Here is a 10,281-nt window from a genome sequence, read left to right on the forward strand (position 1 = left end):
CATATCCAATGACAAATAGATCATCAAAAATAGGCCTTTCTCCACAGAAGCTGCTCCAGTGACAATTCATCAGAAGCCAATATTAGTTTCTTTCATACAAACTTGTTAGTTAGCTTAAACATAATTAAGGAACAGAGGTTTTTCTCAGTTAGCCAACTCCCTAAAGCATTCCAAGTCTCTGAAGCTTTCCAGGATGTTTTGTCTAGTTAATTCTTGAAATGTTTACTAAAAACAGTGCAATAATTTCCATAATCAAATGATCCCTTCTAGTACAAAACCCGAAGTACTGAATCCTACTAATCATAGTGCTCACATGGCACACTGAAGAAATTTTTAGTGAAACTGCATTTATTTATCAATTTCTTGCCAATTTATTTTTATCAATTTGTTCTATTAATTTTTTAAAAGATTTAAAGCAATGTGTGATAAACACATATATAAAATAGGTAGAATTAAAATAAGAATAAACTAAAAGTCAGCTAATAAATGTATATGATAGCAATTATATCAGAAAAACTTAGCTACTATTCAAGGCTTAGCCATGAGCTTCCTGGCTATATAGCTCTCACCACCTGCTAACAGTGGAACCATTTGTTTTTAACTACATATATATTTACATGTATATGCCTCCATAAAAAGACAGTGCAGTGTAATGGCAAAAGTATAAACTTATCATGTAAGTCTTGAAATTTTATTCCTTACTTAGTCTTAACATCACATTTTTTAATAAATTTAACTTTTTTAATTGTCCCTATTTTTTAATGTACCAGATGATTATTTAAAGTATGTTTCTAAACAGGAAATAAAATGTTATCTTTCATTTATTCACTTATTTATTCAACAGGGATATGAAGGAAGTTAATTTGTTCAGGACTTACCCCACCTTTACCTGAATTACATTATTATTATTATTATTATTATTATTATTATTATTATTATATTAATCCTCACAACAGTCCTAGAAAGAAACTATTACGTTATCCATTTTATGGCAAAGGAAACTAAAGTTCAGAGGGATTAGATCATACTGATAAAGAGCAGAATTGAGATTTCAATTCATTTGCCTAAATGCAAATTAATATTCTCACCACTACATGATTTAGTCTCAAAAGAAACACTACTAATCATTATTTGGCACCAAGGGCCAACTTATAAGATAATACAGAAACAGAATCAGAACTAAAATATTGTGTTGAACTTTAAGGAGTTTATGCTTCACTTAACCTCACTAACCTAACTAGAGCTATGGCAGATATATCTTGGGACTTAAATGACTAGTTAATAATAAATTCAAACATGTAACTAGCCATACTGAGTTCTACTAAATGGCAACAGCATTTAAAACATTAAATATAATGAATAAACCAAAGGTAAGCAACTTCTAACATCAAACAGTGATGTTCACTAAAATCTGAGGTGTAGACAATATGGAGGTAAAAATGATCTGTAGTGTTTTTAAACTTTTTCCTCCAGACTCCTGGAGAATTTCTGTTCTATCTAATGTCAGACCAGCTTTCCTGATTTACTTCTAAGTCAGGATTAATCCTTTAATACTAAGAACCTCTAAGTGATTCCTTACTGTTTGCACCATTAAATTCTACAGAATTAAGATAAATCCACACTTATGTAAGAGACATCGCTATTTTATTCCTCACCATTATTTATATATTTATACACCACCTTGCACCAGAAAAGATATAAAATAGTTTATAAGGATACATAAAATACAAATTACCATAAATTAAAAGTTGGTTGAAATAAAAATAAAAGTGAAGACAAAGTGCACTGCACATCATCGTAGTAGGCCACAAATTTGGCTCTTGTCTTCTTAGTAGCCAACATGAAACAGGAAAACTTATTACTTACAGGATTTATAATTTCAAGGGATTTTTTTCATTGCTTAAGAAAAATACAGTTAACCTTGGTATTAAGATATTCTGGTGAGTTCTCTAAGATATCTTTAAAAACATATGTGAGCTAACAAAACAACTATCTTCATTCTTCACTTACACAATATATGCAATATTTTCATAGATCCGGTTTTTATTATTCCAGGAATAAAAGAAAGAATATTGAGTTATACGTTTATAATTCTCTGGATCCTCTAAGAGAACAGATTATTGTTTGTGTAACAAATTCCCAGGCCCTCCTCCATTACACAGGCTCAAACTATAGGAGAATTGAACCAGGTCCCTGAGGCTGGATTCATCTATTTAAACAAAACTCTGAGCTAGAAAGGAAAGGGAAGAAATATAGGGGGCTTGTATGACCCAGGTTAGAGAAAGAGCTTTCTGGGAGTTTACAGAAATTCTGTAGCTGCTATATGGAGATTTTGAAAATGTAAGAATGAGAAATAAATATTTAAGAAAGCTTTACTGTGTTATATACAATTATTCCCCTTTGGCTGTCTTATAAAGCAAAATAGTGAGGATTTAGATTTCCTTTCATTTATTTTTGATGCAACTTTGTTGGGTTTTTTAAATATGATATGCTACCATTTCAGGGTTATGAGATGGCTAGCTTTATGTAGCTATATTCTAATGACCTCAGTATAGAATAATAGCATCCCAGGCCTCCTGTGGTTCCAACCATCTGCCCACTGTCTCACAGTAGAGGAGAAGGGACTTCTCCATCTGTCCAGAATTCACTTATGCAAGAATGATACTTTTTAATTTTTTTAAACCCAAGTTTTCTTTCAGAAACTACAAAGAGCATAATGGGGAGATTTGAACCCAAAAGAGCACTTCCACTGAATATATAACCTTTGCGGTATCTCAAATTTTTAACAGACCCAGAAACTCTGGGTTCTATGTGAACACCTATGGGTAATCACATTTTTTTTAAAGATTGATTGATTTATGATAGACAGAGAGAGAGAGAGAGAGAGGCAGAGACACAGGAGGAGGGAGAAGCAGGCTCCATGCCACGAGCCCAACGTGGGACTCGATCCTGGGGCTCCAGGATTGCGCCCTGGGCCAAAGGCAGGCGCCAAACCGCTGAGCCACCCAGGGATCTCCCGGGTAATCACATATTGATTACAGTAGTAGTTTCCAGTTTTTTTCACACTTTTATAGAATAAAGTATGCATTATCTTTTGATTATAAAAATTCACGTGTATTGTCAGAAACACTAATTTAAAGGAAGAAGGAATAATATATTGAACAGTTCTCCAACTCCCCATACATCCTTCCTTCTTCCCCACCCCATTCTTCTAAACCAAGTCTACAAGTGCAACTTAAGCATTCTGAGCTCTAGGCAAGATAGTTTTGTTCAAGAACTGCATGCCCATCAAGGGTCTGGCAATAAGTGTGGTACCATAGTTCCTGGAGGGGACAAACCATGCAAAGTCTCAAAATGAGACCATAGGGAATATTAAAGCAGAAGTCTCATAACCATGCAAGTGGACTCTACAGGCCTCTGTAGCAGAGCCTCCTAGGTGCACTCAAGGCAGTAAGGAGATATTTAAATCATATACAAAATGGAAATAATATCAACTGACATGCCTATGTCTCCAGATTGTTTTGCAGATGTGAAGATAAAATGCAGAAAATAGCACTCAAGAAACTGTAATGTATAAGTACATGATAATATGATAATGTTATAACTAACTTCCAAATTAAAAAATATTACTTACAAACTGGGTGTAGCATTAACCCTGTTTATGAATATCTAAATTGCCATGCACTGAAGAAAAGGTGTTTCTAAAAATATATAACAACTTATATGGAGATTTTTGAACTAAAGCATGGGAGCTCTTACTTTTTATATCCAGACTTTGAATTTTATCTCATTTATTTATGTTCAGCCTTGTACTCAACTATTGGAAATTCTTCTGAGCAGAAATAAATCTTTCCTTATACATCCTGACCATCACACACAGGTCTCAGACTCTATATCCACCTCCATGTCCATCTCCTCCTGCTGTTCAACAGCCATCCTTCCTCCCTTCTCTTTAGATGGCAAAGCAAGCCTTCCTCATATTCTTTTACCTTAAAATCCCATTTTAATACTTGTCTGAACTGTGTTGAAGCACTTCATGAAACATCAGCCAAAACAGACTATGACAAAATATCCCAGGAGAAAATGAGCAAAAGTAAGAGAAAGAGCATGAGGAACATCTTAAAATACTATACAAAAAAAAAAAAAAAAAGACAGAAGAAGGACTAATACTTTAATCTTACGGATCTTGGTATATGTTTTAAGAAATGTAACAATAAATGAAATATGAGAGGTTTCATTTATTTATTACTAAAATCCTGAGAATGATAAAGGTGGGAAATAATGCCTGTTACCAATTACCTAATACTAAGTAACTTAGGGAATCTGGCCACAGCATTAACATGAGTTCCATGATAATGTTAATCTTAAAACAAACCTAAATTTATTTTTTGTTCATTCCAGTCTGACCCAAACCACACAAAATCTTCACAACAGTTAAGCATTTGCTTGGAGCTCATTCCAAAACTTTTACCCTAACTACCTATCCTCCGTTAAGTCATCCATAAAGTTCTGACCTGCAACAGGAAGCCTATTAGCTAAATCAGTATGGGAGGTAGGCACAGCTGTCAAAAACAGCTCATATCAGTACTGGAAAATATATAAAATCTTTCATAAAATGGAAGATAGCATGGATATTCATAAGAAGCATGCTTGCTTTGAAACATGCCTTAGGAAACTTAGCAGTACCTACACAGAATTACTTTCTGGCAAGGAAAAAGTAATTCTCAAAATCTTAAAATATTCCTGCACAATACTAGCTAAGGTCATTTTGATCCTGGATGACTTAGCCAGCTGTTGCATTATAATATCTATATTAGAATGATGATTCTCACCTGTAGGATGATAGTCAACATGATTCTGATTACTAACTCAAATAAAAATACAGGGAGGGAACATCAAGTATCCATAAAAAATTGTTTACAGCAACTGTAGTTATTCAAGTTATTTCTAGAGAAAGCCTATCCCCTGGGCCAATGTTTCTGTGGCATTTTTTTTATTACTACATATCTCAAAAGTGCCTTTCATGCTCAGCAGGCACATAATAGGCAAAGAACTGATAAATTGGAAAAGCTATCATAAGAATATAAATCAAAAATTCTATAAAATTTGGCTTATGTGCCCAAACATGTCAAAAGCATGATATACTGTATCAGTTATTCACTACCAACAAAAAGGAAACTTGAAAGCATTATATTTTAATCCTAATTTTTACCCATGTAGATTTTCTCCTTTATCATATTTATCTTAAATATTTATGTGCAGTATTTCCCCCAAATATATATTTTATTAGTATCTTTCCCTTAAACATGAAAAAAGTCATAGCAATTTCTTTTCACATACAAAAACTTGTTCAGTAAAAAATATGACGAATTAAGTTACTTCTCTAAAAATAAATCTAGTTCTTAACCAGAAGCTAATGATGCTTAAAGGAAATCTCTGCAAGTTGACCATCAGATGGGACATCTCTCCTAGACTGCAACACAAGGAGAAACTGATGAGAAAAATCACAAAGATTGTTTGTTAGGAGAGGAGTATAAGGGACACCACAGGAAGAAGCCATTTATAATCATTTTCTTCTCCACATAATTTAAAGCTGTGGACAGGGAGCCAAGTGATGGCAGGGGATACACCTCCCACTAAGTAAGAATTAAGATAACCAGCTCTAATATAAGCAAAACAGAACTAATTATTCTCATAAATTCCCTTCAGAGTGTTAACACAAAACATGAACACTATGGTGCTGACAGCAGGAGACAGGGAAAATTTAGATCCAGCACTTTTCCTTAAAGTTAGGTTAGCATATCATAGTAAAATCTATATTGGAAGAGTGCAAACAGAACTAGACAGAACATGATAGAACAAGTTTGGGACTCTGAAAGCCAAGAAACATTTTCAGATTATAATAACAGAAATTGTAATTGATAAGTTATATTCATAACAGTAGCTAAGATTTTTTTAAACATTTACATTAAATCTATTATTCAGTTTAATCCCCCAACAACCTATGTGAATCAAATTATTTCTTTATTTTACAAACAAGGAAGCAGAAGATTTCAGAAGGACCTCAAAGATACATCTAGTTTAATGGTAGAGCCAGAAGTATTAGTTTCCACTTCAGAGCTCTTTTAAATATATTAAGATGCCTATATTTTTTAATAGGATGAAGTAACAGTGATTTTTAAACTATTATTGTGATTTTAAAAATCAGAAAATTATCTAAAGACAAATGTCATCATTGATTTGCATACATCAGAGAACATCCAAAATAAAATATTAAATGAGATACTTCCAGCATTTGACTTGTAATTTTAAAGATGCTATCACTAATACATTATTATCATCATCATAATCTTTATCATCTTGATAAAATTATTACCCCACTATATAATTTTATTATGTGTAATTGTAAGAAAAAATCAACATAATTGAATTATTAAAGACAGACAAATACCACTTACCATCAAGTTTTAAAACTTTATTATTAGTTTTATGGAATTTTATCAGTACTTTCATTAAATACATCAATACAGAAGGGGAGTTGAGTGGGGGATGGGGTAACTGGGTGATGGACACTAAGGAAGGCACTTTATGGGATGAGCACTGGGTATTATACTCTATATGTTGGCAAACTGAACTTAAATTTTAAAAAGTAGATCAATACTCAATTGCCACATTAAACTCCCTAGACTCTGATCAAAATCTTAAATTATTTTATTGATAATAAATTGAAATTTGCAGTTCTTGGCTAAGGCATCAAAGGCCTTCCATGTGCTGATCCTTCCGAACTTTTTCAACATCATTTCCTATCCGATGATCCAAACATACTGTATATTTTATGCTTTTCTACCTTTGCAACTTTTTCCCTAAGGTTTCTTCTGGCTGGACATCTTCCATTGCATCATGTTAAAATGATGCATACCATACCCGTTATGGTGGCTTCCTTGATTCTACAGATTATAGGCCATCTCTTCCTCCATTAGGACATCTTCCAAAGTCTGTCTTATATTTCTAATACTTGTCATACCTCCAGATAACCATAAGCACCAAGATAATAAAGAGTGTTTCAAACTTCTCTCTCTCACACAACACTTGTACCTTCCATGAAGCGTGCATTCATGTATTCTGCATATACTATAGAGTCAGAAAAAGTGGAAGAATTTATATCCTGATCAAAGTCCTCTAAATCAAATAAACTCTTGAATACATACAGCAAAACTTTCAAGAGCCAATAAGAATTTTAATTCTGTTGAGTGCTTGTTATTTATAACTAATTTATTCCCATATCTAACAATCTATTTTATCACCTATGTGTTCTGTATGACTAGAAAATACAAAAAGTAATTCTCTATACCTTGAACAGATTTACTTTTAAACTAATTTTATAAATAACTGATTAAAAAATCATAAATAAACTTATAAATGCATTTATTTTTAATCTTGTGATAATTTTGAGTATAATAAATTGAACAATTCATGGGAAAATAGTTCTAAATATCAAATCTTGTCTTCCTACAAATGGCACATCCTAACATCTGTAAAATGAACCTGCTGTGGGAAAGACGATATTGAGATCATACGACTTTGTTTGGTAACCAAATAAAGAATTATTTTTCAGATAGAAAACTTTTAAGTGCTAATAAATAATACACCACTCAATTTTTAAAAAATAATCCCAAAGATATATACATAGACAAGTGGATTCTAGTGTATGTGTGTAATTCTCATAGGCAATTATGCCACCCAACCCACAATTTACCAAAGTGGTTCTAAGAAATATGTAATATAATATCCTATAAAGTATTATAAGGATGCAATTTTATTGGTCTTTTCTTTTAACATGCTAAACTATACAGGCTAAATTTCAACCACTTAGAAAGGAACTTCAGAATTAAATTACAAAGAAATTTAAAATTAAATTAAGAAACTGGCAATTAAAAGTCTTTATTACCATCCTAAACTCTGAAAGCTTATCTAATAACATAACTCTGGGCTACTACTGTTTACTTCAGATATAAAATTTTCATATAAACTATTACTAGGCCAAAACAAAAATTGAAAATAAACAAAACAAAAAACACCATTTACTAGTGATCACATGTTGAAGTAGTGATATCATAAACATGCCAGGGACAGTTCAAAAGCCAGGGATTATCAACACTAAGACAAAAATATATAGTGAAAATTTAAATACAGACATATCTCAGAAATATTGAAGTTTCATTTCCAGACAACTACAATACAACAAATATTGCAATAAAACTAGTCAAATTAATTTTTTAGTTTCCCAAAGCATATAAAAGTTATGCTGTTACTATACTGTAGTTTATTGAGTATACAATAGTGTTATGCCTTAAAAAACAATGTACATATCTTAATTTAAAAACACTTTATTGCTATAAAATGCTAACTACCATCTGAGCTTTTAGCAAGTTGTAATCTCTTTGCTGGTGGAGGGGTCTTGCATCGACATTGATCACTGTTGACTGATCAGGATGGTAGTTGCTGAAGGTTGGGGTGACTGTAGCAATTTCTTAAAATAAGACAACAATGAACTGAAGTTCATCAATTGACTCTTCCCTTCACGAATGATGTCTCTGTAGCATGCAATGCTGTTTGATAGCATTTTACCCACAGTAGAACTTTCAAAATTTGGAGTCGATCCTCTCAAACCCTGCTGCTGCTTTGCCAACTAAGTTTATGTAATATTCGAAATCCTTTGATATCATTTCACAGCACCTCACTCTTCATACAGTCTTCACAGAATCTTCACCAGGCATAGATTCCATTTCAAGAAGCCCCTTCCTTTGCTCATAAATAAAAAGCAACTCCTCATCCATGAAAGTTTTATCATAAGATTGCAACAATTCCAGTCCCATCTTCAGTCTCCACTTCTAGTTCCTGTTATCTTGCTATCCCTACCACACCTGCAATTACTTCCTCCACTGCAGTCTCAAATCCCTCAAGGTCATCCCTGAGTATTAGAATCAACTTTTCCCAAACTCTTGTTAATGTTGATATTTTGACCTCTTCCCATCAATCATGAATGTTCTTAATGGCATCTAGAATGGTCAATCCTTTCCAGGATTTCAATTTACTTTGCCCAGATCTGTCAGAGGAATTGCAATTTATGGCAGCTATATATAGCCTTACAAAATTTATTTTTTAAATAATAAGACTTGAAAGTTGACGTGACTCCTTGATCCATGGGCTGCAGAATGAATGCTGTGTTGACAGGCATAAAAGCAACATCAATCCCATACATCTCCATCAGACCTAGTAGGTGACCGGGTATGTTGTCAATGAGTGGTAATATTTTAAAAGGTACTCTTCTTCTGAGCAGTAGTTCTCAACAGTAGGCTTAAAATATTCAGTAAACCATGCTATAAACAGATGTGCTATCATCTAGGCTTTGTTGTTCCATTTACAAAGCAAAGATAGAACAGATCAAGCATAGTTCTTAAGGACCCTGGGACTTTCAGAACAATAAAGCAACACTGGCTTCAACATAATGCAACTTCAACCAGCTGCATTAGCCCCTAACAAGAGAGTCAGCCTGGCCTTTGAAGCTTTGAAGCCAGACATCTTCTTTCAATAGAGTGTTCTTCCAGTGCATTGAAAATCTGTTGTTTAATGTAGCCATCTTCATTAGCTATCTTAGCTCCATCTACTAGATAACTTGCTGCTTCCTTAACCTTATACTTTTATCTTATAGAGATAGTTTCTTTCCTTAAACCTCATGAACCAATCTCTACTAGCTTCAGACTTTTCTTCTGCAGCTTCCTCACCTCTCTCAGTCTTCATAGAATTGAAGAGATTTTGGGCCCTGCTCTGGATTAGACTATGGCACAAGGGAATGTTGTGGGGTTTTTTGACCTTCTATCCAGACCACTAACCTTTCTCCAAATCAGCAATAAGGCCATTTCACTTTCTTATCATGTGTATGTCCACTGGAGCAGCACTTTTAATTTCCTTCAAGAACTTTTCCTTTGCTTTCACAACTTGGCTGTTTGGCACAAGAGGCTTGGTTTTCAGTCTATCTAGGTTTCGACATGCCTTCTTCACGAAGATTAATCATTTCTAGCTTTCTACTTAAAGTAAGAGATGTGCACACTTCCTTTCACTTGAACACCTAGAGGACATTGTAGGTTTATTAATCAGCCTAATTTCAATATTGTTGTGTGACAGGGAATACAGAGGTCCAAGTAAAGTGAGAAAGAGAATAGAATGGCCAGTCAGTAGCATTCAAAACACACACAACATTTATTAAGTTTGCCATTTTAT

General features: G+C 33.4%; 1 protein-coding gene across 8 annotated transcripts in view; it reads right to left on the bottom strand.

The window, feature by feature from the left end:
• CTNNA3 (catenin alpha 3) overlaps positions 1–10,281 on the bottom strand; it is a 1,664,912-nt gene that overhangs the window by 1,383,475 nt on the left and 271,156 nt on the right. The gene's annotated exons all lie outside the window — the stretch shown is intronic.

Source organism: Canis lupus, chromosome 4, assembly GCF_048164855.1.
Source record: "Canis lupus baileyi chromosome 4, mCanLup2.hap1, whole genome shotgun sequence".
Lineage (NCBI taxonomy): Eukaryota > Metazoa > Chordata > Mammalia > Carnivora > Canidae > Canis > Canis lupus.